Source organism: Petaurus breviceps, unplaced genomic scaffold (genome assembly GCF_028583685.1).
Source record: "Petaurus breviceps papuanus isolate PSGF00001 unplaced genomic scaffold, PetGlider_PUasm1.0 90919, whole genome shotgun sequence".
Lineage (NCBI taxonomy): Eukaryota > Metazoa > Chordata > Mammalia > Diprotodontia > Petauridae > Petaurus > Petaurus breviceps.
This window is the reverse complement of record NW_027187378.1, coordinates 13,589,480-13,617,464: the sequence shown is the minus strand read 5'-3', so window position 1 is coordinate 13,617,464 and position 27,985 is coordinate 13,589,480. Positions and strand designations below refer to the sequence as shown.

Genomic DNA, 27,985 nt, shown 5'->3' with positions numbered 1-27,985 from the left:
AAATCTAGCATCTTCTACATTAAGGGATCGAAGGGCTTAGAATATGATATTCTGGAGGTCAAAGGAGCTAGGATTAAAACCAAGAATCACCTACCCAGCAAAACTGAGTATAATGGTTCAGGGGAAAATATGGTTATTGAATGAAATAGAGGACTTTCAAGCATTCTTGCTGAAAAAACCAGAGTTGAATAGAAAATTTGACATTCAGGTACAAGAAGCAAGAGAAGCATGAGAAGGTAAACAGGGAAAAGAAATAATAAGGAACTTATTAAAGTTGAACTATTTACATTCCTACATTAAAAATGATAACTGTAACTCATGAGACTTTTCTCAGAATGAGGATAATTGAAGGGAATATATATGTGTGTGTGTGTATACATACATATATATATATTTATATAGGAGGGTATATGTGCATATAAAAATGTGAGTGTGTATATATGTGTATAGGTATACATAGACAGAGGGCACAGGATCAGTTGAATAGGATGGGATGATAACTAAAAAAATTAAGAGATGAGAGAGGAATGTAATGAGAGGAGATAGGGAGAGACAGAAATTATCTCTTATAAAAGGGTAAATTATCTCATATAAAAGAGGTAAGAGAAAACTGTTACAATGGAGGGGAAGAACAGGAAGGCAAAAGGGAATGGGTCAACCTTACTCTCATTGAATTTGGCTTAAGGAGGGAATAACATACACACTAAATTGGGTATCTTACCCTACAGGAAAGTAAGGGGGAAGGGAATAAGAGGGGGGATGATAGAAGGGAGGGCAGATGGGGGGCAAAGGGTAGTTACAACACATGTACAACCTATATTAAATTGCTTATCTTCCCAGTAGGGGTGGGTGATAGGGGAAGAAGGGAAAGAATCTGGAAATCAAAGTTTTAAAATCAAATGTTAAAAAATATTATTATTTTTTTTACATGCAACTGGGAAATAAGATATACAAGCACTGGGGTATAGAAATTCATCTTGCCCTACTAGAAAGTCAGAGGAGGGATGGGAGAGGATATAAGAGAGAACAGATTGGGGGAAGGGGTATTCAGTAGGATTGCTATTTTGGGGTGGTGGGTAGGGGAAAGACATGGAGAAAATTTGTAAGTCAAACTCTTGTGGAAATGAATGTAGAAATAAACAAAAAAGGTGATAGATTAAAAAAAAGAATTAGGAGTATTTGATAGGGATTTGAATCCTACTTCTGCTACTTGTTGACTATTTGATCTTACATCTATCCCATAATTTCTCTGTTCCACTATTTAGAAAATAATTAGATATTTCAAACCATATGTTCTTTATGCATCTAAATCCCATTTCTGAAGTAGAATTCATTGTATTTCCACTAAAATCCACCCTTCTTTCATACTACCCTATTTTTATTGAATATGTCACCATCCTAATCATACAAGTTTGCAGCCCTGGAGTCATTCTCAATTTCTCACCCTCACTCTACATTTCTAATCAGTCTCCAAGTCTGTCCAGTTTGCCTTCGCAGCATCTCTTTATCTGTCCCTTTCTCTCACCATGTGAGGCCAACCTCATCTCAGTTAAGACCTCTACCACTCCTTGACTAATCTATTTTAATAGCTTCCCAGTTGGTCTCATTGCCTCAAATCACTAAGTTCAGCAATCCCCTTTCCACACACTGGGCTGCCAGATATTCCTTAAGTGCAGATAGGCCAGTGTCATTCTCCTTGCTTCACAGACTGCAGTGGCTCCTCTGTGTGATCTCTTCGTTCGGGTACAAACTTCTCTGTTTGGTTTTTAAATTATTTTGCAGACTGGTTCTAACATGCCTTTTTAACATCAGTAAACATTGTTATCCCCTTTCTCACAAACGAAAATCTAGTCAACCAACCAGTCCTTCTTGCTGTCCCTCACACAGATTATTCAGGTCCTGTAACTATGCCTTAGCTCACTCTGTAATGAATAGAGAACTCTCAAGGAGTAGGAAAGACGTGGATTCAAGCCCTCTGACAGATATGCTATTTGTTTGACTTGGAGCAAGTCACTTGAAGTCCTAATGCCTGAGACAGTTCTCTAAGACTATATGCTGCAGATGCAGAGGCAGCTCTGTATTGCTAAGAGGAGTTTCTCTCAATGAGTCCCTTAAAGCAATAAAATCATAGATCGAAGCAACAACAAAATTCTTTGTAAAATGAGTTTAGAAGTAAGCATTTTAAGTTGAATTTTGCCTTTAGATAATCTCATTAAAATTCTCATTGACTTCAGTCTGGCGTGTAATCATGAAGTCAGTGAATGAAATTATATATTTCTATTCTTTATTATACTTTCTGTTCTTTTTCCTTAACCCATCTATAAAATAATCACTGAATCTAGGACCTTTAATGCCCAGGATAGTAATAAAGAATATTTATTTCATTTGTCCTATTATCTGGTTATGTTCTAGGGAAATTACAAAAGGCCTTATTTTTTAGAAAGAATGTGAAGATGGAAATTTTTGTTATTTTTTGCTATTTAGTTACTAAAACACTAATCATTTCAGACTTCAAAACAGGTATTTTAGAGATTAAAATGAAATTTAATCTGTTTAATGAATATTATGCATATTCTGCAGAATATGTTTATCTTCTAAAGAGTTCAATTTACTTTCAACACAACCTGGCTTTATTGAGTTTGAAGACTCCAATAAGAACCCGTTAAAGAACATCTTGAAATTGGAATCAAAAATTTAGAAAAGTTAAGGAGAGTAGGAAAGGAAGTCTTTTTCTCAGCCTCTTATTCAACTTTTAAGTAAGAGCATTGAACTGATGAGATACCATAGTCAGAAACAGCATGAGAAGGCACCAAGAACTTCCTGTCTCCTTCAGTGAAGATTTGACTTGTAGTAATAGAGGATTTGGTTCCTATGGGTAGTAAGCCAAATTGTTATTCTGTTTCTTATTTGAACACCAAAGGTCATGTCAGTCTTCCTTTTAATAAAATGCAAAATCAACTAAGAGAGGCACTTTGCTTAGGTTATATCTTAGGCCATTATTTGATATGGAAAAGATATTCCTTAATTCAGTTTGACCATTTTTTTATGTAATAATAAGGTTCTTAATTTACAAGACAGTGTGAGCTGACTATAACTTTAAGTAGTAATGCATTTATATTTTTGCCACTAAAATATCAAGTAACTATATAGGCAAAAAATGTGGAAAGTCCCAGTGAATTGGGTGGTTTTCTACTGAAAAAAAAATAGTTACTGGCTTTCTTCACTATTAAAGTGAACAATGTTGTTTAGAGTCTTATTGGGTGTTTTCTCTTGTCGAGTACTTAGGCAAATAAAGTATTAAAGACATTTTCATTTAAAGCATCTAAAACAAAATGAATTTTCAGTGCATCAATTTATATTTACTTATTTATTTTTAATGAGTTGCTGTGGCCAAAAATTTTATAACTTTGTGACCAATATGATTATGCATCTTAGCTTAGACTTTAGATACCACATATATCTTTGTCCAGCACTGGACAAAGGCTTAAAAACCCCCCCATAGTTTGGGGCGGCCAGGTGGCACAGTGAGTAAAGAGTGGGCCCCAGAGTCGGGAGACCTGGGATCGGTTCAGGGCTCAGATACTTAACACCCAAACAAAATAACTGGCCATGTAACCTTGAGCAAGTTACTTAACCCCAATTGCTTAGGGGCGGCCAGGTAGCACAGCAAGTAAGAGCACCAGCTCCAGTGTTGAGAAGACCTGGAGATCGAATCCCGGGCTCAGAACTTAGCAGCCACCCAGAAACACCTGGCCGTGTAACCTTGAGCAAGTTACTTAACCCCAATTGCTTAAGGGAGGCCAGGTGGCTCAGTGAGTAAGAGCTCCAGCTCCAGTTTCGGGATGACATGGATCAAATCCGGGCTCAGATACTCAGTACCACACCCAGAAATAACTGGCCGTGTAACCTTGAGCAAGTTACTTAACCCCGATTGCTTTAAAAAAAAAAAACAAAAGAACAACCATAGTTTGCCATAATAAGGCATCAAAGTAGGACTTATCCAAAATTACTCGTAACATCATATTAGAAACAAATTTCAGAAGATAGAAAAAATTAATTTTGCTACTTTTTTATTTTAGGTAGTTTTTTTTAAAATTTGGAACTATGGGTTTTAATAAATATTCAGATATCTTTACTTTTGATATGATTTATTTTAAATGAATAATGTAGATTATCTTTTTGCAGCGAAGTGCTAAGAGTTGCAAATATTATATGTTCATGGTATAAAATCAGTTAGTATATTCCAGTACTCTTACTGGAACCTAGTCCTGAAAATAAATATGAAAATTTACTTGAAGCACTAACATGTACCTAGAAATACAGAAGATATATGTCATGGTTCCTAACCTCAAGTGATTTAGAATTCATTTACAATAAGTAAAATAAATAAAACCATCATAATTTGTTATCCATCTAATAATTATTTACCTGTAGAATGCTGCTCTGAAATTTTAGAGTTCCTTATCTTAATATATCAGGTTCTCTCTCTCTCCCTCTCTCTTTCTCATTGATGTAGCTATTACCTTCAAATGGTACAGACTGAAATCTATCCATGCATGCTTATCTTTTGTGAATCTTGCCCATATCCTCCTGTAAATCTGGTATGGAGAGGCTGTCCTTGTAGGCAGTACAATAGAGGCCTTCTTCCAAATCCCTTTGTCCTTGTGTGGATGTCAGTGAAGTACACAGGCTACTAGTAGTCATCCTCACTCTTGCTCAGTTTATTATCCAATGATACAATTCTCTGATGATATCTTTTACACTACTCCTATGCAGTTCCTCATTCGTAATTTTTTGCATCCTAGTAATGTTTGCCTTCTTCTACATTGGATTGTTTGAATTCACAATTTCTCCAATGCAATCTATACTATTCTTTTCTTCTAATTAATTTCTAGGAAACAATTCATCATACAAATGGATATTCATTATGCTTTTGGTTCAGTTCAGCTCTGTAGTTTGTCCATCCAACTGTATTTCATAGTCAAGACAAAAGGCATTTTTCATCCAGTTGATTTTTCCTTTATGAATAGTTAGGCTAACAATATTCTAAAAATGATGTTAATACCTAAGCAAATGAGCAGATCTAGTGTTTTGCCAAACTGCCAAGGGGATAGTAATAGAACTAGATAAAATAATGACAGAAATTATTTAGAGGAGCTAGAGACCTATTATCTTTAGAGAAATCATGAAAAAGTAGGAATAAAGAAGGAATAGCCATTCCATAACTAAAATTGTTCTATGAGGCAATAATCATCAAAACTAGATGTTGACAATTACAAAATTTAAAAGTAGATCAATGGAACCAGCTAGATAAGGAAGAAGAACAATCTAACTCAACTCAGTGAATGAAAAACCTAAGATTGTCAGTTACTTGGGGAAGAATTGTATTTATCAAAAACTGCTGGCAAAATTTGGGAAACATTTTAACATAAATTATATTTAAACCAATATCTTACAACTTATATATTCAATAAGCTTAAAATGGTTATGCCCATTTGAAAGGTTGTTGTGTTTGCCCTTCGTTTTCAAAGAGGACCATGGCATCAGGGAAATGATGATATGACTTACAGTTGACTTTGATTTGAGTGAGGGAGGGCTGTGCAAGGTCACCAGCCTCACTTTCTCCTCCAGAGCCATTTGGATCCAGTGACCAGATATCCATCAGGATTACAGGAGATGACCCAGGATGCAATGGGAGATTCTAACCCTTTTAGGCTAAGGTCTTTTCCTGTACTCACTTAGAATGAGGTAACACACCCATTGATTGAATTGGCCTCTTTAAGAAGTGACTCTAGGTGAGGGGTGAAAGTTCACATTCCCAGCTGGCCACTATTTCTCTGCCTTCCATACAATTGCCGGCTAGAGGGATGCAACTCCCTTCATGTGGACACAGGAGAATAGGTGGAGGGGAGCCTGTGGCATTCTTCAGTGGTCATGATGAGTTTACCCCTCAACCCCAAACCATTCCTGAATGGACTGACAGGGAAGCCAGCGATGGTGAAGCTTAAGTGGGGAATTGAGTACAAAGGTTACCTGGTATCCATGGATGGCTACATGAACATGCAACTTGCAAATACAGAAGAATACATAGATGGAGCATTGTTTGGACACCTTGGTGAAGTTTTAATAAGGTGCAATAATGTCCTTTATATCAGAGGTGTTGAAGAAGAGGAAGAAGATGGGGAAAAGAGAGAATAGCATCTTTTCTGGGGTAGGATGGGGTGGGGATTTCTTTTGTATATTTCTAGAAATAAAGATTTGTTTTCCAAAAAAATAAAAAGTGACTCTAGGGATGGTCCCTTTAATTAGGAAAAAAACAAGAGATAAAAATCAGTCTGGGAGGGAAAGACCCCCAGGGTTGCTATTCCAAAGAGAAACATTTACCACTAACATTCACTCTAAGCCTGGAGGGCCCAAAATACAGCCATTAAGTGCCTCCCATCTCTTCCTGGGTCATCTCCAAGTCATCCTGGTCACTGGATCCAGATGACTCAGGAGGAGAAAGGGAGGCTGGTGACCTTGCACAGTCACAACCTGTGAGTAGACCCAGCTGCCTGCATAGGGACCAACTAGTTGGGTAACTTAACTCCTCCTCTCCCTCATCTTCTCTCCAAAGGAAGGCAAATTTTGATGAGCAGAAGCTGCCCACTTAATTTACGGTTTACTGGCTAGATTCCTTCCTTCCTTCCATTTTAAAGGTAATGTGCTACACAAAAAAATTTTAAATGAAATCACTTACCTACAAAGCTATGTCTAGGGAGATAATTCTGAAGCCAAGGATAGAAATGATTACAAAAGACAAAATATATAATTTTGATCATATGAAATTGAAAAGTTTTTGCTGAAATAATATCACTATATTTGGCATCAGAGATGCCTTCAAATGTGAGTGGAAATCGTGATATCAAATATCTCTGAAAAGGGTCTGAAGTTCAAGATATATGAGGAATTAAAAAAACATAAAAAACAAAAGCTATTCCCCCATGGATACATACAAATAGATCTCAAAATAATATTTGCAACCTGTTTACAGTCATGGAAAAGGTTGTTTCAGATCTCTAACAAGAAAAATGCAAATCAGACCAACTCTGAAGTTGCATTTTATGTCTTCAGATTAGCAAAGATGACAAAACAAGATAGAAATTGTAAATATTGGAGGGGCAGAAAGACACGCACACTGTTGTTAAGTTATTTGTGGTATTGTGAATCTCTCTAGTTTTTCAGAAAAGCAACCCAGACTTTTGCCCCCAGCCCAAAAGTAACTAAATAATCTTTTACCCAGAGATCCCATTTCTAGCTATATGTCCTAAGGAGGTCAAAGACAAAAAACACCCCATACACTAAAATATTTATAGTAGTGCTTTTTGTGGTAGCAAAGTACCTAGTGGGAAGAAAGTGGGTGCCTATCATTTGAATAATAGCTATGCAAATCATGGTACATGAATGGGATAAAATATTTCTGTGCAAAGAATTACAAAAAATTAAAGAAGAAACTGATATACATCTGAAATACACACTGATAAATATATACATAAAATGATGCATAGTGAAATAAACAGATACAGAAAAATAATATACACAATGATTATAGTAATATAAATGGAAAGAACAAAAAAATTTAGCACTATGTATTTAATAATACCCAATCTTCGTCCTAGGACAGAGATAAGAAAATACATTTTGTTCTCTGCAGAGATAGGAGGATGCCAGGTGTAGAACATTTCATATATTATCAAACTCAGTTGATCTGTTGTTTAGTTTTGCTGAACTGGTTTTTCACTTTCTGTTTTGATCTTTGTTATAAGGGATAGCTTACTAGTTATGGAATGGGGTAAGGATGTATTTGGAAATGGAGGTATAATTTATATAGATACCTTTTGTCTTTACATGCAACCCTGTCCCCCTTCAGGTACCTACATACTATAGATAGCATATGTATATACAAAAGAAGAAATATACATGCTTGTATATGCACAGACACCTAGGTGGTACAGTGGATAGAGTACTAGGCCTACAGTTAGGAAGACTCCTTTGTAAATTAAAATCTTGCCTCAGACACTTACTAGCTGGTTGGACCTGAACAAATCACTTAACCTGTTTGCCTTAGTGTCCTCATCTGCAATAAGAGCTGGAGAAGGAAATGGAAAACCACACCAATATCTTTACAAAGAAACCCCTAAGTGAGGTTATGAAGAGTCAGACACGCCTGAAAAAACTGAACAACAACAACAAAATATACACATATGTAGCCTCAGAAATGTTAGTGCGGTTTTAAGCTACTAAAGCTTTAATAGCTTAAAACTACACTAAGAATTTCAGACAGCTTTTACAGTGTGAATTTTTTGTGTGAAACTTTTACAGTGTGAAATCTCTGTAAGAGAAGAATACCAACAATTGGAGGCATCAGGAAAGACTTCATAGAGAAGGTTCCCTTGAACTGAATCTTGAAGGGGATAAGAGGTATTCTAAGAGTCAGAGATGAGGAGAAAGTGTATTCCAGGCATGGAAGTAGCTAATGCAAAAGCAGAAAGATGGAATACCATGTTGTAGACCAATTTAACTGAACCATCAGGTGCATAAGGGGAATGGTATGTAATTAGCCTAAAAATGTTGGTTAGGACTAGGTTCTAAAGAGCTTTAAGTGCCCAAGAGAGGAGTCTGTATTTAATTCCAGAAGTAAAAAAGAACTGCAGAAATTTATTGAAAGAGGGAGTGACATGTTCAGACCTGCACATTAAAAGAATCATTTTAGTATCTACATGGTGGATATATCAGAAAGGAGACAAACGTGAGTCAGGGAGCAAAGTAGGAGGCTATTGCATTAATCTAGACAAGAAGTGACAGGAATCTAAACCACATTAGTGGCTTTGTGGTTTTTGAGAAGGGGACAGGTATAAGAGAAATTGTCAAGGCAGAAGTGACAAGATTTGCCGTTAATTGGCAATGTAGAGTACATGACCGGAGATAACATCAAAGTCACAAATCTTGGTGACTGGACAGATAGTGGTGCTATCAGCAAAAATGGGGAAATTTGATAGATGGGTGGTTTTAAGAAAAAGATCATGAGCTCTGTTTTAGACATGTTGACTTTGAAATGCCTACAAAAAATATGATTGAAAATGTCCTGTGAGCATTGTGAGCCTGGAACTCAGGAGGGAGATTAGGGCTGAATCCAGAGGGCCATATGCTCCATGGGAACAGATGAGGTCACCAAATGAGAAAACATCGAGAAAAGGGGCTTAGGATAGAGTCTTTGGGTACACCCAAAATAGGAGGTATGAGCTGGATGATTATTCAGCAAAGGAGACTGAGATGTAGTCATATAGGAGGAGAGCCAAGAGAGCAAGGTTACAAAATCCCAGAGAGAAGAAAAGAGTGTATATAGGAAGGGAGGGTGGTCTGAGATGTGAAGGATGAGGACAATGAATGAACCATTAGATGTGGCAAGTAAGAGGTTATTGGTGATTATGTTAGCAGTGTCTTTTTAAAGGAATGAGAGAAAAAGAAGAGAGATTATAGGGAGGACACTACCCAGAGGAGACACATCTAGTCATGGTTTTTCTTTTATTTTTTTTTCCTTTGTGTATGATCTCCATGAATTTGTTTTGTACTGTTTCTTTTTTTTTGTCTTTATTAATTTGTTTGTTTACTTTTAGTTTACAAGATTTAGTTCCACAATCTCTTGAGTTTCAAATTTTCTTCCCCTTCCTCTCTTCACCCCTCCCCCCCCCATGGCAGATGCAATCAAGTATAAGATCTGCGAATACTTTCACATTAGACATTAGTCAGGTTATAAAGAAGGATTATAACCAATGGAATAAACATTGGGAAAGAAGGAACAAAACCAAACAAGAAAAAAAAAAAGAGAGCAGGTAGTTTGCTTCAGTCTGCATTCAAACTCTGTTCTTTCTAGTTCTTTCTAATTCTATCTCTGAATGTACACATCTCCTTCCATCATGAGTCCTTTGGAGTTGACTTACAACCATGCATTGCTGAGAAGAGTCAAGTCTGTCAGAGTTGGTTGTCACACATATGTTGTGTCTGTAATTATGTAAAAATTTCTCCTGGTTATGCTCTTCTCACTCAGCATCAGTTTATATAAGTCTCTCCAAGTAAATAAGAAGTCTGTCTGCTCCTCATTTCTTATAGCACAATAGTATTCCATTACATTCATATACCACAACTTGTTTAGCCGTTCCCCAGTTGATAGACATCCCCTTAATTTCCAATTCTTTGTCACCACAAAAAGAGCTGCAATAAATATTTTTGTACATACGGGTCTTCCTCCCACTTCTATGATCTCTTTGGGATACAGCCCTAGAAGTGGTATTTATTTATAGCCATTTGGGCATAGTTCCAGATTGCTCTCCAGAATCATTGAATCAGTTCACAATTCCACCAACAATGCATTAGTGTTCCAATTTTTCCACATCCTTTGCAGCATTTATCATTTTGATATTTTTGATATATCATCTTAGCCAATCTGACTGGTGAGATGTAGTGGGTCAGAGTTTTATTGATTTTTATTTCTCTAATCAACAGTGATTTAGAGCATTTTTTCATATACTGTAGATATCTTTAATTTCTACCTCTGAAAATTGCCTGTTCATATCCTTTGACCATTTATCAATTGGGGAATGACTTGTGTTCTTATAGATTTGACTCAATTCTCTGTATATTTTAGAAATGAGGCCTTTATCAGAGACACTGGTTGTAAAAATTCTTTCCCAATTTCCCTCTTAATCTTGGTTACATTAGCTTTGTTGGTACAGAAACTTTTCATTTTATGATAATCAAGATTATCCATTTTGCATTTTATAATGCTCTCTAACTCTTGTTTGATCATAAAGTCTTCCTTTCTCCATAAATCTGACAGGTAAACTATTCCTTGTTTTCCCAGATTGCTTACAGTATCAGCCTTTATACCTAGATCATGCACCCATTTAGATTTGATTTTGGTACACAATGTTAGATATTGGTCTATGCCCAGTTTCTGCCATACTGTATTCCAGTTTTCCTAAGCAGTATTTGTCAAATGGTGAGTTCTTATCCCAAAAACTAGGGTCTTTGGGTTTATCAAACAGTAGATTTATCAAACAGTACCCAGTCTATTTCATTGATCCACTACTCTATTCCTCAGCCAGTACCAAGTAGTTTTGAGGACTGCTGCTTTATAATACAGATTAAAATCTGGTTTGGCTAGGCCACCTTCCCTAGCATTTCTTTTCATTAATTCCCTTGATATTCTGGACCTTTTGTTCTTCCAAATGAATTTTGTTACTATTTTTTCTAGCTCTATAAAGTAATTTTTTGGTAGATTAATTGGTATGGCACTAAATATGTAATTTAATTTAGGTAAAATTGTCATTTTTATTATATTAGCTCGACCCAGCCATGAGCAATTGATGTTTTTTCAATTAGTTAAATCTGACTTTATTTGTGTAAAAAGTGTTTTGTAGTTGTGTTCATACAGGTCCTAGGTTTGTTTTTGCAGGTAGATTCCCAAATATTTTATAATATCTACAGTAACTTTAAATGAGATTTCTCTTTCTATCTCTTGCTGTTGGATTTCATTAGAAATATATAGGGATGTCTAGGATTTTTGTGGGTTTGTTTTATATACTGTGACTTTGCCAAATTTATTTATTGTCTCAAGTAGTTTTTTACTTGATTCTCTAGGATTCTCTAAATATATCATTATATCATCTGTAAAGAGTGATAGCTTAGTCTTTTCTTTGCTTAATATGATTCCTTCAATTTCTTTTTCTTCTCTAATTTTTACTGCTAACATTTCTAGTACCAGATTGAATAAGAGGGCCAATAGTGGAATCCTTGTTTCACTCCTGATCTTATTAGAAATGCTGCTAGTTTATCCCCATTACATATAACACTTGCAGATGGTTTTAGATAGATCCTACTTATTATTTTGAGGAAGACTCCATTTATTCCTATACTTTCTAGTGTTTTTAATAGGAATGGATGTTGTATTTTGTCAAAAGCCTTTTCTGCATCTATTGAGATAATCATATGGTTTCTACTAGTTTTTTTGTTGGTGTGATTAATTATACTGATAGTTTTCCTTATATTGAACCACCCTTGCATTGCTTGAATAACTCCTACCTGACCAAAGTGTATTATTCTCATGATAAGTTGCTGTAGTCTTTTTGCTAATATTTTATTTAGAATTTTTGCATCTATATTTATAAGAGAAATTGGTCTATAATTTTCTTTCTCTGTTTTGTCTCTTCCCAACTTAGGTATAAGTACTATATTTGTGTCATAAAAAGAATTTGGAAGGACTCCTCCAATTTTCCCGAATAGTTTGTAAAGTATTGGAATCAATTGTTCTTTAAATGTTTGGTAGAATTCACTAGTAAATCCATGTGGCCCTGGACATTTTTTCCTAAGGAGTTCATTGATGGCTTGTTCAATTTGTTTTTCTTAGATGAGGTTATTTAAGTAGTTTTATTTCCTCTTCAGTTAATCTGGGCAATTTATATTTTTGTAAATATTCATCCATTTCACTAAGATTGTCAAATTTATGTACATACAATTGGGCAAAATAATTCCTAATTATTGTGTTAATTTCCTCTTCATTGGAGGTAGGTTTACCCTTTTCATTTTTTGATACTCATAATTTGCTTTTATTTTTTTTTATCATATTGACTAAAGGTCTATCAATTTTATTGGGGTTTTTTCCATAATACCAGCTTGTAGTTTTATTTATTAATTCAATAGTTTTCTTAGATTCAATTTTATTAATCTCTTTTGGTTTTCATTATTTCTAATTTGGTATTTAATTGGGGATTTTTGATTTGTTCTTTTTCTAGCTTTTGTAATTGCATGCCCAAATTATGACCTCCATTTTCTCTAATTTATCCATGTATGCATTTGGGATATAAAACTTCCCCTAAGAACTGCCTTTGTTGCATCCCATAAGTTTTGGTATGTTGTCTTACTATTGTCATTCTCTTGAAGTTACTGATTGTTTCTATAATTTCTTGTTTGACCCACTCATTCTTTAGGATTAAATTATTTAGTTTTCAATTAGTTTTTAGTCTATCTTTCCATGGCCCTTTATTGCATGTGATTTTTTTATTGCATCATGATCTGAGAATGATGCATTTCATATTTCTGCCTTTCTGCACTGAATTGTAAGGCTTTTATGTCCTAGTACATGGTCGATTTTTGTGTATGTGCCATGTACCTCTGAGAAAAAGGTATATTCCTTTTTATCCCCATTTAGTTTTCTCCAGAGATCTATCATTTCTAGCCTCTCTCAAATTCTATTCACTTCCTTAACTTCTTTCTTGTTTATTTTGAGGTTAGATTTATCAAGTTCAAAGAGGTGGAGATTGAGGTCCCCCACTACTATAGTCTTGGTATCTATTTTTCCTCTAATTCCCTTGACTTATCCTAGGAATTTGGATGCTATACTGCTTGGTGCATATATGTTAAGTAATGATTTTGCTTCATTCTCAATGGTGCCTTTTAGCAGGATATAGTTTCCTTCCTTATCTCTTTTCACTAGATCTATTTCTGCTTTTGCTTTCTCTGAGATAAGGATTGCTACCCCTGCTTTTTTTACTTCAGCTGAAGCATAATACATTCTACTCCATCCTTTTACCTTTACCCTGCGGGTATCCCCTTGTTTCAGATGTATCTCTTGAAAACAGCATTTTGTAGGATTATGGTTTTTAATCCATTCTGCTTTCTGCATCTGTTTTATGAGAGAGTTCATCCCATTCACATTTACAGTTATGATTACTGTCTGTCTTTCCTTCCATCCTATTCCCTCCCCTGTTTATGTTTTTGTTTCCTTCTCCCTTCCCCTCCTTAAGAGTTTTCCTTTTGACCACCGCCTCCCTCAGTATTCCCTCCCTGTGCCCCCCTCTATACCTATCCTTTCCCCTTCCTACTATTTCCCTCCCTTCTAACCACCCCCACTTTTTGACACCCCCCTTACCCCTCCTACTACCTGTAGAACACAATGGATTTTTATACTTACCAGAGTATGTTATTCCCTCCTTGAACCCAAACTGATGAGAGCAAATTTCATACAGTGGTCCTCTCCCTCCTTCCTTTCCCTCTATTATAATGAGTTTTTGTGTCTTTTCACATTAGAATCCTAAACTTAACTGATTATGTTGATCCCTCTTTGAACCAGAACCAATGAAAATAAAGTTCATATGATGTTCATTTCCCTCCCTCCTCCCCTTCCACTATACTATGTTTTTATGCCTCTTCGTGTGGCATAGTTTACCTTTTTCTGCCTCATCCTTTCCTTTTCTCCCATTACAATCCCTTTGTACCCCTTAATAAGGTTTTTTATCATCAGATTAGTTCATTTGTATCCATGCCCTTTATCTATGTATATCCCTTTTAAATGTCACAAATAAATTTCAGTATTGACAGGTATCTGCTTCTCATATAGGGATGTAAAAAGTTTGCTCTTATTGAATCCCAAGTTATGTGCAAGTGCATGCATGTGTGTGTGAGTATGAGTGTGTGTTTTCCTTGTTTACCTTTTTATGCCTTTCTTGAGTCTTGTAACTGGAGATTGAATTTCCCATTGAGCTCTGGCTTTTTCATCAGGAAAGTCTGGAAGCTCTTATTTCATTAAATGACCATCTCCTTGCCTGAAAGATTATGCTCAGTTTTTCCCAGTAATTGATTCTTGGTTGCAGTCCTAGCTCTTTTGCCCTACAGAATATCAAGTTCCATTCCCTCCGATCTTTTAATGTAGAAGCTGCTAGGTCCTAGTAATCTTGACTGTAGTTCCATGATATTTGAATTGTTTCTTCTTGGCTGCTTGCAGTATTTTCTCCTTGACCTTGTAATTCTGGAATTTGGCTACTATACTTCTTGGAGTTTTCAATTTGGGATCTCTTTTAGGAAGAGTCCAGTGAATTCTTTCAATAACTGTTTTACCCTCTGATTCTAGGACCTCAGGACAGTTACAGTCTCTTGGAGGATGCTGTCCAGCTGCTTTTTTCATCATGGCTTTCTAGTAGACCAATAATTCTTAGGTTATCTCTCCTGGATATGTTCTCCAGGTCAGTTGTTTTTCCAGTGAGATATTTTCCACTTTATTCTAATTTTTCAATCTTTATGTTTTGTTTGACTGATTCTTGATGCATCATAGAGTCCTTAGCTTCAATTGGGCTGCTTTTAATTTTTAGTGAATTATTTTCCTCAGATAGTTTTTGAAGCTCCTTTTCCATATGTTCAGTTTTCATTTTTATGGAGGTATTTTCTCCAGTTAGATTTTGAAACTCCCATCCCAGTTCACCAATTTTACTTTTTAAGGATTTGTTTTCTTCAGTGAGACTTTTTTCCCAATTTGGTCACTGTAGATTTAAATTTATCTTCTACCTCTCTAATTTGGCTTAAAATCTTTCTTGAGCTCCTCCAAGAATGCTTTTTGTGCTTGAGATCAGTTCATATTTCCTTCTGTTGTCTCAGGTGTGAGTATAGAGTCCATGTTGTCCTCTCAATTATGTTGTTCTTGCTCTCTATAATAAGATCATATTGTTCTTGATTTGACAGATTCCTTCTTGCCCATTGTGATTTCCTATGTCCTGAGTTTTTAGAGTGGATATCTGCTTCTGGGGTACAGATGTACCAAGCTTCTTGCTGGGAGGTAGGGGTTAGGTTGTTAACTTTGTGTGCTGTAGCCTCTGGGTGTCTCAACTGAGGCCAAGGCCAGGACTCCAGTGTTTCCCCGGAGTTACACTGAGGCTCACAGAGTAACCTGTGGGGGAGGGGTGGTCTGGCCACTTCAGGTTTCCACCTCTGTGCCTCTGGGAGGCTCAGCTGCTAGTGGCCAGCAGTGCTGGTGTCTGCAGATTCCCCTGGTGGTGCTAAGGCACACGTGGGCTTGTGTTGTTAGTGCTTGCTGGCTCCACCCCCCTGGGCTTTGGGAGCTCCTGCTAGTCAGCTGAGGTGGGGCTTGATGGGACACCTCCCACCCTTCACTTCAGACTTCATACAGCTTCAGTTAAGCCCTTCTTCAATGTCTCCCAAGCCTGAGTCTGTTTCCACTAATTCAGGATTTTACTCTGGGGTTTTCTGGGTCAGGGAGGGTGGAATCAGAGCAGCTAGGGTTTACTCTGCCATCTTGGCTCCTGGAAGATCAGGTAGGTGATTTTTAAACATGCAGGCTGTGGTCTGGTTGCTCCAGAAGCTGCTGTCACTACTGTGGGCCCTGCTCTTTCTCTTACCCAGCTCCAACTGATCCTCTGTCCTGTGGTGAGATGGCTGCAAATCACCCTTGGGTTGGGTGAGTCCACTGGCTGGTGCTCCTTCTTACTCTGCTATAGTCTGCTCTCGGGTCTGTGCTGCTGCAGCCCCTGTGTGCTCCACACTCCCCCTTCCCAGGCATACATCGGCACTTTCCTTGGCTGGGAATCTGCCACGCTCCATCTCCCAATGGGTTCTGTCACTCTAAAATCTGTTCAGATTCACTTTTTAAAAGTTTAGTGATGGAATTCATGGAGGAGCTTAGAAAAGTTCCTGCTTCCTTTCTGCCACCTTGGCTCTGCCCCCTCCATGGTTTTTCTTAATGGGAGAATCTTGGTTAAATTTATAGCCAGCGAGAAAGGAACTAGGAGACCAGGGAATATTAGAGATTAGAGAGAGGAGATGATTGTGGAGACAGTCTGCCAGAGAAGTCAGTAGGATATGAAATAAAGGACATATATAAAGAGGCTTGATGTGGAAAAGAACAATGTCATCATCAGACTGGAGTAAAGGAATAGGGAATTGAGATTGTCATGGGCTTTTTGTCCTTTTTTTTTCTTTAGTAAAGTATAAACCCACCTCTTTTATAGTGAGAGAAGGGGTGGGGGAGACCTGGCAGGATAGGGTAGAAGACAGTGTGGCATACATGAGGAGAGAAGAAAAGATTTGGAGGGATGAGATTGATAAGCAGTCCAGGGGGTGTAAAGGACTACTGTGTAGTCAGGGCCCAGCTGAGATTAAATTACATAAATGCCTAGTAGACCCAGTCAGCTCTGTTGCATTACTTCCTCTGTCTCCTTTCAGTAATATTTGAATAGCACTGGAGGAGGTAGATGGTGGAAGTAATACAGGATAAGTTTTGGTGAGACGTAAACAACCAACAATAAGATAACAGAACAAAGAGATCAAGAGAAAAGGAAAACATAGAGTTGATCTGATTACTAAAGAACTGAAATTGGAAAGGGTGGAGAGTGAAGTTAGAGCAAGGGTGAAGGCCTGGGAAAGTACTGATAGAGGGAGGGATTGAAGAGAACAATGAGATGGAAAAATACAATTAGAAGGAGTAATGACATAGGAAGATATGGAAAGTTAGGTTATGATTGTGAAAGTGAAATCCTTGTGGACTGTGGCAGGATCAAGGGTGTTTAACCTCTGTGTGTGTGACTGAGGTGTAGTGGAGTAGTCATGAAAGATGAGTAGATTGAAAACTTGGTTCTTCTTAAGGGGTTCTTAACCTGTCGTCTATATACCCCCAAAGGACTCTATGACCAAAAAAGAAGAAAAGAAAAGGAAAAGAAAAGTTAAGAACTCCTGCTCTAGGAATATGCCCATTTGTTATCATGGGAGTACCAAAAGTTAAGTTAATATTTAATAGATAAACTAAAACGTACAGTGTGATTCTTAGTTCTCTACGTCCCCTGTTCCACTGCCCTGCTACTCTCACTGCAGAAATGAAGGGGCACAGGAGTGAGGACCATGACCAATGAATTCATCACCTAATACTCTGGGCCCTCAGAAAGCAGACATAATCTGTCTTGGCTTCTTAAAGCATCTCCAGCTTGGTAGAACTTTCAAATTTGCACATTGCTGATATAGCCTTCAAGAACTCAAAGTTGCTTTCATCTCAAGATGAAATAATCAGAAAAGGGATTTTGCAGTTATTTTCTTTTATTAAATTTAGTTTATTAATGTTTTCATTACCTAAGATCTAAATTTTATGCATTTGATTTTCTTTACCAAGTGCATCGTCTTTTAGTTTGCTTTATATCAAATAATATTTTTATTTCAAATCAGCTATTATAGTACTAGATAATAAAGAAAATTTTGGTACATCTACTTAGGGTAGGACATCCATTCTATCAGAATTCCCCAAAATTTCCAGTCATATTCAGATAATAATGGTAAGGGTTTTTTTGTTATTGCTGTTGTTAAGGAATATAAAGCATAAATGATAAGTCTATAAGGGCATGTTGAGTTTTGATTCCAAATTAGTGGTCAGAGTACTTTGAAGGTGTGATATAATATATTGTTTTAGTGGTTAGTACAATAACGTGAGCATGTCTGTCAAGGTCATATATCATACTTCATATAGAGGTTGTTGTCTTGGTTTCTAAGCTGCTTTGCATTTGGTAAACCCCTAAATTTTCTTGGAGGTTCTGGCCTGTCATGTTAAGTTGGTTTTATGATTAATATCAACCTGGAAAACCCTCAGCTACTTTTAAACCAGAGATGACAAAATGAAGCATTGTTATTTGTAATTATTTCCTATTTTCATCTGTATTTTACGTGTATTATTTTAAGATACATGGTGGACAGAGGAATGTAAATTTCAAATGAAACCTTAAATAATATTTTGATGAGGGAATATTTTGCATGAATGTTCTTAGAAAGAACTAAGAGGAATATTCTGCACCCTAAAGACCACAGGGGCTTTCCATTTGACTTAATGTTGAAACCTCCTGTGTGTATTATCTCACTGTCTTAGAATGTGAGCTCCTTGAAAGTGAGGACTGTTTTCATTTAAATTAGTATCCACAACACTTAACACAGTTAATAAATGCTTTTCATTTATTCTTGTAGTAAGTCCAAGGAGGACAGAAATTACTGTTATTAGAATACATTTTACCTAGTCCTTGTTGATTTCAGTATTCTATCATTAATACATTAAAAAACAGTGTGATACATTTTAGAAGAATATTTCAGGTTAGTAATAGATATGACATCTTTTATGAAAAAAGGTTTTTTAAATTATCAAATGTGTCTCCATTTTCTCATGTTGGGAGAAGGGTATTGCATGGAGGAAATATGGTAAGCAAACCTGCCCTTTTTGAGACTCATCATGCTCTTCCGTGTTTTCATATTGCATACTTAGTTCTTAGAGAAGACCCAAGTGCAGTTTCTTGTATGACCCTGGGCTAGTTACTTAATTGGTCAGTACTAGGACACTTCTTTTAAGACTAAGTTGCAGAACAGATGTGGTCTGCTTTGGTAGAAGGAATTTTCTCTTAGGAAGTCCCCTGTGCCAATGAAGTCACAGGTCCATAACAAAAAAAGGGAAAATTATTTGTGTGTATGTGTGTGCGTGTGTGTGTTTTACTTATTCCTTAGTGCAAATTAATTTAGATATACTAATATTTTCTCAACAATAATAATAGCTAACATTTGTATTATAATAACAATAAACACATAATATTTACTATGTGCTGGATACTGTGCTAAATGCTTTACAAATATTTCATTTTATCTTTACAACACTGGGAGATAGGTGCTATTATTATCCCCATTTTACAGATGAGGAAACTGAGACAAACAGAAGTTAAATGACTTGACCAGGGTCTCATAGTCAAGAAATGCTTGAGTCTGAATTTGAACTGAGGTCTTCCAGACTTCAGGAAAGTATTTCCTAACTCTACTGTACTACCTAATTACCCCCAGAAGAGGCTGAAAAGGAATTGATAATGTAAATGTGCAGTTATTTCATTTGAAACTGCAATAATATTTCGAATGAACTATGTTGAATATTATCATTTAGTTAAGTATTAGTAAGCCATAATATACTTAATTTCTAAAATCCATAGTTTTTTACTTTAAATTCTGAAACTCAAAAGACTATTCCAAAGAGGGTTAAAAAAAAAAACCTTTAAAAAGTGAAGTTTAGGGGCAGCCAGGTAGCACAGCAAGTAAGAGCACCAGCTCCAGTGTTGGGATGACCTGGGGATCGAATACCAGGCTCAAACACTTAGCACCCACCTAGAAACACCTGGCCATGTAATCTTGAGCAAGTTACTTAACCCCAGTTGCTCAGCGAGTAAGCACCAGCTCCAGTGTTGGGATGACCTGGGGATCAAATCTGGGCTCAGATACTCAGCACCACACCCAGAAATAACTAGCTGTGTAACCTTGAGCAAGTTACTTAACCCTGATTACTTTAAAAAAAAAAATGAAGTTTACTAGTTAACAATGATCCTTATTTTTCTAAAGTCCAGTTTATTATTCCCAGTCATCTGTGAAGGGGTTGGAATTATATGTATATTAAATATTAATATAGATTTTATAATTTTTCATGAAATAACCTTGAAAATTAATTTCCTAGTTCATTGTCTGTAAAAGTGAGAAACTATAAACAGACTTAGGCCCATATTTACTTGCTTCTGAAAATTAAGTGTGTGTGTGTATATATGTATGGCAGAATGGCTAAGTTTTCTTTTGCCTATAAAAATTTTTCTTGTTTTTATACCATTTTCTTAAGTGAAATGACCTGTTGAGCCCTTTCCTACTCAATTTGACAGCTCTTTCTAGAATCCTGAAATAAACATACTCACTAATTTTCTTGTCATTGATGTTTTTGTTGATGTGAGACTTGGAGACCTGGGGTCATTGGGATTTTCTCACAATAAGCGTTATGGAAGTTGAAGCTAACCAACTTTAAAAAGGAGGGGAGATGGAAAGGGGAACACGAAAGTATTATAGTTAAAAAACACTCTTCCACCAAAAAAAAAAGACAAAAATTTATTTGAAAATTTCTAGCAGAAATTTATGTAAATTCATTATACCTTCAAAATGTATTTGATTCTAAGGTTTATGTAGCTTTAATTACCTTCTAGGTGATGTTATAAAGACAAGAATGCAAAGCTCCCAGAAGACTCAGAAGTTTGATGTTTGAGAAAATGAGTTTTTTTCATTCTATCTGATTAACAAGAATAGAGTTGCATCTTTTTAAAAATCTATAAGAAATTTTTTTATCTTGTTCATATAAAATATTACCTAGTTTTAGCATTAATTGAAATCTTTCAACCCCAATAGTGTATTATTTATAACCTAATCTTATATCTCTTAAATTTATTTATTCTGTTTCATTTTTCAAGCACTGATTTCATTTGGTGAAATGTCCCAGTTAAATAACCTGTTTCTCTATTACCAAGTCATAAAAATCCTAAATTTAGAGCTAGAATTGATCTTAATGGCTATCCACTCCAACCCTTTCTTTTCATACATCAAGAAACCGAGGCCTGACAAGGATAAATGACTTGTCCAGGATAATACAGCATAATACTATAATACAGTATAATACTAAGTGGCAGATCCAGGATTGGGACTCAAATTCTTCTCCTTTGAGTCAGCTGACACCACACTGCGTATTTGCTTTTAATAATAATCTGGGATATAATCTACTTTACCATACACCTAGAATATCTGTGTCAACTTGTATGTGTAGAATTAAAGTGCAAATTAGCAAATACTTATAAACAAAGAATTTATGGATATACATTATCATGCTATGATTATTATCTATCATTTCCTCTCTACTTATTTTGAGTTGTGATAATCATAATTTATTAATAATAGCTAACATTTATGTAGCATTAAAGGTTTTCAAAGTGCATTATAAATAATCTTATTTGATCCTCACTGCAACCCTGAGAGGGAGGTGCTATTGTTATCCCTATTTTACAGATTTTACAGGAATTTACAGGAAATTGAAGTAGACAGATTAAATGACTTGCCCTGGGTCACACAACTAGTAAGTATCTGAGGCTAGATTCAAAATCAAGACTTCTAAATCAGCGCATCTAGCACTCTGTCCTTTATGCTACTTATTAACATAAGGATGCTTTCTTCTGAACAACCCTGTGAGTTAGGTAGTAGTGGAAAGTGGCTACTTTTGTATCATTTTATGTTGTGACTTTGCCTATCCCTTCCCCAGTTTCTGAACTCCTTGAAGAGGACTTATCTCTGTATCCTCCAGCTCCTAGCAAGCACTCAGTAGTCTGAAAAGAGGGATTTAAGTGACTGGCCTCACCAAGGACTCTCCTGACCTGCTGCCCTGGGTTCTTAATAATCTCCCATCCTGCCAATTTTTTTTCCTTTTATTTAATTTATATAGTCAAATCCAATTCTGTGGATTCAGATTTAAAAGAATTATTTTTCTAATAGGAAATCTATCCTGTTGGTACTATAAGGTGTTAGGCTTTGAAATAGAATTACAAATTTCTCTGAATATGAAAAAAAAAAGCCTTGGCATGTTCATTGCATCACCTGGAGAAGGACAAAATGAAAAGGGAGTAAAGTAAATATAGAGGGTGAGGAGAAATAAATGAATTTCTTCTTGTTTCAATTTGCAGATTCTCCTCTATTGATTGATCTTTTGCTTGATAGTTATGTTGTACTTTAAAGAAATTTCAACAGAAAATAACAATGAACTGAACATAATGAACAGATGTTGAAATCTTACCCTAAATGCTTAATCCTTAACAAGGCATGACCACGTGGCTTATGTACTGCAGTTTTAATAGATTATTAAATATGCCCATAGAAATACTACTGTTGGCATCTTCAAATGTTTATAAGTTTGGATAAGGGTAGCGTTCTTCTAAGCATGTCTTTATTAAATATGTCTATGCCAATATCAGGGGCAGCTAGGTGGTACAGTGAATAGAGGCCTGTGCCTGGACTCAGGAAGACTTATCTTCCTAAATTCAAATCTAGCCTCAGACACTAGTAGCTGTGTGACCCTGGGGAAGTCACTTAACCCTGGTTACTTCAGTTTCCTATAAATGTTATCACCAGATAAACTGGTGTAAAATGTAAACTAGAGAAAGTAAAATGTAAAATGAACTGGAGAAAGAAATGGCAAATCACTCCAGTATCTTTGCCAAGAAAACCCCAAATAGGGTCATGAAAAGTCAAACATGATTGAAAAACAATGCCAATATGTGTCTATTTTATGTCAACAGTGTGACACTGACTTGGTTAGGACAGTACTCTAGACACAACACTGAAAAACTTTGCAGCAGTGAACAAGTGAATTATACCAGCATTTCACCTCAGAAATAGTGAAATGCAGTGCATAGGGAAGGAGCCTGCCAAAAGCATGGCATAAAACCCAACAAAGCCAGCCTATCATGACTACTTATAGATTAATCTAGAAGTAAGCAACAAAGTTATAGATTTGAATACATTTGCCAGTGTTTCTGTAGCAAACATCATTGAAGCAACCACATTTGGATTCTGTCCCACTAGTACCTAATGTGCTTTATAGGGAAGTGGAAATGGGACATAAGATGAAACAGTGGAAACGTAAATAAGTATCATTAAATACATACAAGAGAATTTTATACTTGAAGTGGCACAACTTGAAAGGCATTACAAGAATCAATTTTAAGATATTGCAGAGGAAGATTCCAAAAGAATGACAAAAATCACAATATTAAGAAAAAAAAATTTAAGTGAATAAGGAGACATCTACAACTACCAGGCAACATTCCCATTTTCTTATATCTAAAACAATATGTAAGAAAATGGTATATGACCATATCAAAGGTATCTTTATGAAAACATGGTGAGGGGAATTGTTGCACTTTCGCAATTGGTTTTCTAAAGCAGATAATGTCTTTACAGTAAAATAATTGGCTGGCAGATATAGAGAATAAAAGATTTGTAGTTTCATATTTGTTCAAGTTACCCTAGTACAGTGTACCTTTTACTAATTTTTTCTACTGCATCTCATCTTCTCATCCCCTAAATATGCCCTTCCTCTCATTTTGCTTATTTTTGTTGATAGAAATAGCTAGCATTTATATAATACTAAATGGTTTGTAAAGTGCTTTAAAAATATCTCACAACAACCCTGAGAGGTAGGTGGTGTTTATTATCCCCATTTCACAAATGGAGAAACCAATAGAGAGAGAGAGATTAAGTGACTTGGCCCCTTCCACACAGCTCGTAAGCGTGTGATTTGCAAAATGTTTTGGATGTTTGAATTTGAACTTGGGTGTTCCTGATTCCAGATCCAGTGCTTTTTCTACCCTGCCACCTAGCTGCCCAAAACTTTGACCTTTGATCTTTGATCTCAGCCTCCAAATCCAGTCACTTGTCACTTAATAGGTGCTATCGATTCTACCATCACATCTCAGATCCATCCTTTGTGTGCACTCACACTTTCACCACTGTTATTTCAGGCCCTCGTTACTTCTTCCCTGGAATCTGGTGATAACATCCCAATTAGTCTTCTAGTTTTTAGACTCTCCCCACTCTTATATTCTTCTTCACACAGATACCAAAGTAATCGTCTTAATGCACATACCTGATAATGTCACTTCTCTGATTAAAAAATAATAATAATCCTTAGTTTGGCATTTAGCACCTTCACAATCTGGTCCACCTCCACAACCAGAATGTATTAGGTACTTACTATTTGCCAAGCACTGTACTGTGCTGGGAATACCAATACAAACAGAAAGAAAGAAAGACAGCCCCTGACTTCAAGGAACTTATATTCTGATCGGTGAATACAACACATAATAGGAAGCTAGCTAAGGGTGATGAGGTCAGGGGTGAAACCTCTAAGATAGTAAAGACATGACTGATCTGGGCATTTTACTTAAAGTGGAGGTTCTGGGAGGAACCAGCCAATCAAAGAAAAAGGATACAGTGGAGGGGGAGTGCCTCTAGTGCGAGAAATACCGTGTTTCCCCAATAATAAGACACTGTCTTGTTACTATTTTTTTTTTTTTTGGACAGAAAAACACCAGAGGGCTTATTTTCAGGGGAGGGCTTATTTTAATGAACATTGACAGCAATTTTAGTAAACAGGTAAATGTGAACAAAAAAATGTACCTTTATTCAATAATGAATTCAATAAAGAACAGGATGATGCGCTCACTGCTGCAGCTCTGATTGGATGCAGCTCGGAGCACGGCGTGAGTTTCACGGGGGAGAGGGGGATGGTGCATACAGAGGGTACCGTAATGTAGCGTGTAGCGCAGGGGATCACCTTCACTACAGTAGCAATCTCAATAGGGCTTATTTTCGGGGGAGGGCTTATTTTAGAGGAATCTTACACAGTAAGGGGAGGGCTTATTTTCAGGATAGGTCTTATTATCGGGGAAACACGGTACATAAGTCAAGTGAACTTCCAGGGTGAGAATTCTATGGCATGCCAGAAAAATTCTAAAGAATCAGGAATGGAATTGGAGAGGAAGGTGTAAATGATTAAAGGTTGAAAAATAGAACCCAAAATTGAGTTATTTACAGCCTCCACATGTGTGGAAGGATTGTCATTGTGCAACAGGTAGGTGGCATAGTGGACAGAGAACTGGACTTGGAGTCAGGAAGCGCTGCCTCAGACATTACTCTGTGATCCTGGGCAAGTCACTTAACCTTCCCTCTGCCTGTTTTCTCATCTGTTAAAGTTTGTTGTAAGGATCAAATAGGATAACATATGTAAAACAATTAGCAAAACTTAAGGCACTATATAAATATTAGCCATCATCATTGTTATTGTTACAAGCCTAATGGTATAGTGGTATCATACTGTTAACCTCCTCTCAAAACCTCTTTACGGTAATGTATCAAATTCAGTTTAAAAAGAAATTAGCCCAGGCCTCTAAGTTAAAATTTACTAAAAGGCTTCATTTCCCATTAGTTAGTTGAATCTCCAGTACACAGCAGACCATCTGTCATGGCTTCTTCTCCTCCCTCCAGCAGCCTAGGACCTGCTTGAATGGAGTTTATATGTCTAAGTCAAATTAATTTTTCAAGTAGTCAGATTGGTGTAAATAGCAAAAATTGTACCCATTACTATAACCAGAGACAAAGATGCTATAACTATTGTTAGATCCTGGAACAGGCTACCAAAGAAATTTTCAGAATTAGCTTCCCCAGAAATCTCAAAGAATGAGATGAAAATACTGTCTCTTTTACTGAGTATAGATAGGAAAAAGCCCCACACTGGAAATAATTCCTAACTTTTGTGGGTCTCAGTTTTCTCATTGGCAAAATGAGGTCAGACTAAATAAATAACTCTAAAATCCTTTCTAGCTCTAAATCTGTCATCTTATATGCTTTCATGTGATTTCTAGTCCTTGGATGTTACAGTGTGATAATGTTGAAAGAACGTTGACTCTACAATCAGTCCTCTTTCAAATCCTACCTCTGGTTCTTATTATCTGATTCTGGACAAATGCCCTTAACCCTCATGTGCTTCGGTTTCCTCATCCTGTCAAATTAGGGAGTTGTACAAGATGGCCTCTGAGTTACCTTCTAGCTTTACATCCACAATCCTGTCATCTGCCATTCACTAGATATGTTGCCTTGGGCAAGTCAGTTTTCTTCTCTATTTTCCTCATTTGTAAAATGAAAAGGTTGTTGTATAGTAGAGAATTTCTAATTACTTTACAATCTTTTCTCTGGCTCCTACAATTCATTTCAGCTGATGCTGTAATCACTGGCAGAGATATAAACAGTATTGACTGGTACAATTTATTTGAAAGATAATTTTCTTTTAATAGAAGAGGAAAGCTGGGTCTAAAACCATTTTTCTTTCTGAGAAACTAACATAGCATGCTTATGATCCTAAAACTACCTGATTGAAAAGTTTAAAAATCATTTAAACCCTTTCATGTTTCTTTCTCACATCACTCTCTCCCCCCCCAAAAATAATGTTTGGAATCACAATAGTAGTTTTAAAATAAAGCTAAACTCATTTGTGCATGACTTTAATGACGTTTAAATATTAGAGTAAGCTTAATATTTTCTGTGGATTTGAAATATTTTTAATTAAATTTTTATTTATCCCTATTTATATTTTAGCTACCAACTACACAATTAAGTTTTAAAGAGTAAATCCTTAATTTTGTTCATTCCAGAGTTCAGATTCAAAATTCATAGATTACCTCTATTATTTTAATTCATATGCTTTTACTTTTGTGTTGTTTGTATTCTATAAAGCCATAGACCTAAAAATCTATAGAGTCCAACAGTTGGATCTGAAGTAGAAAATACTGGAGGTTAGCAAACAGATTTAAAAAGTCGTGCATTTTATATTCCGAGTTTCCTAGAAACCATTTCCTCTAGGAGTTGCTTAGCTAAGAAATGGTGTGGCTTTCCCCTTGTCTGGTTTCTAGTCATAAGTCACTTTATTTAAGTAAGGAAATTTTAAAGAGAATTGAGAAAAAAAATAACAATAAATTTAAGTAATATAAGCCACTTAAAGGAATAGAAAAGATCAAAAACTGAAATAAGGATGATAATAATGATATCTGATATTTTTTAGATTTTAAGCAAAGTGCTTTCTTCATAATAATACAGTAAGGCAGGTAGTGTAAGTATTATCTCCATTATACAGATGAGAAAACAGAGTGAGACAGGCTAAGTGACCTGTGATTTGTCAGACAATTAGTGGGAGCTGAAACTCAAACCCAAGTCTTATGAAAGCAAAATCAGTGCTCTTAATTATTCAGTGACTGAATTTTGTCGGAATTGATTACATTGCGGGGGAGGGTGGAATCTTTTTATAAATATGTCACGTTTTTAATGTGAAAATAAGTCTAGACAGAATTAGGTTTCTATTTTGCTAATGGGGTTTTTTATTTGTAAAAGAATCACAAAAAAGTAAATAATTAAAAAGTCAGTTTGTTCTTAAAATAGGTTATTGAGTTTGTAATTGTGTACATTTATAGCTTCCTTCTTTTAGCCAAACGGTTCAGATTTCACTTTGACAAGAATTATTGCCATAATAATATTTTGTCATGTCTTAAGCAGATATAAGTTTAAGCAGAGAACTTAAATGTATCTTGGTACCTATTTTACAAAAGCCTTTTACTTTAAAAAACAAATTATTCATGCCTGAGTATTCTGTGGAATGAGACTTCTAAAATGCTAAAATTTGATGTAATTCTATTAACAGCCCAAATAATATGAAACCTTCATTTTAGGACCACAAAATTAAATGCCCTTCAAAAAA

General features: G+C 36.0%; 1 protein-coding gene and 1 pseudogene across 5 annotated transcripts in view; both read left to right on the top strand.

Annotated features, from left to right (window-relative positions):
• Positions 1-27,985, top strand: part of RALGAPA2 (Ral GTPase activating protein catalytic subunit alpha 2) — a 440,153-nt gene that overhangs the window by 367,681 nt on the left and 44,487 nt on the right. The gene's annotated exons all lie outside the window — the stretch shown is intronic.
• Positions 878-27,648, top strand: LOC138151919 (small nuclear ribonucleoprotein F pseudogene; annotated as a pseudogene).